General features: G+C 39.5%; 1 non-coding gene across 1 annotated transcript; it reads left to right on the top strand.

The window, feature by feature from the left end:
• Nucleotides 1-582: 582 nt before the first annotated feature.
• On the top strand, nucleotides 583-664 carry trnat-ugu (transfer RNA threonine (anticodon UGU)). Its single transcript has one exon. It is a non-coding gene; the product is annotated as a tRNA-Thr (tRNA).

Raw genomic sequence — 664 nt, 5'->3', positions numbered from 1 at the left:
AGGACTTGATGACTCTAGAACAATCGCAAAAACTTTGCAAATAATTCCATCATGACGATTTCAAGTTCCAAATCTTCGGTCAATCTTCCTCTCTTGTGCTCACAAGTTCATTACCTGATGTCAGAACTTACGGATTAGTTTCTGGATCCCTTTCTGTAAATTGGTTCTGCATTCTTTCTAATTCCGATTTTTTTTTAACGAATGTAGCTAGTGTTAATGGACTTAGCATCAATATTTCTAATACCATATTTCGATGAATATTAAAACACAACAGCATATCTACTTTGGCACCAGATGACGAGCAATTGAGTCAAAATCGGTCGGACGCAGTGATACAATAATCCTCTCTTCGTGTGGTGAACATCCGTGACACTATAATTCAATGAAGAATCATTCCGACAACTTCAGCTGTGTCAGGATCTAGTTTTCGGTGAAAGCCTGTCAATCTGCTAAGGTAACGTTTGTCTGGGTCTCTGCAAAGGATTCGGCGACATCTTTGGGTCTTGACAATTTGTTCTTCAAACAAATTACGTATTTCATGAATTCAGTTCTTTTACTATGAAAATTCGCAATGAGGATGCAGCTGTGATGGCCGAGAGGTTAAGGCGTTGGATTTGTAATCCAATGGGGTCTCACTGTGCAGGTTCGAATTCTGCTCACAGAG

This window comes from Chiloscyllium punctatum, chromosome 29 (assembly GCF_047496795.1).
Source record: "Chiloscyllium punctatum isolate Juve2018m chromosome 29, sChiPun1.3, whole genome shotgun sequence".
In the NCBI taxonomy this organism is placed as follows: domain Eukaryota; kingdom Metazoa; phylum Chordata; class Chondrichthyes; order Orectolobiformes; family Hemiscylliidae; genus Chiloscyllium; species Chiloscyllium punctatum.
Note: the sequence above shows the minus strand (reverse complement) of the source record. Positions and strands in the feature narration are given on the sequence as shown.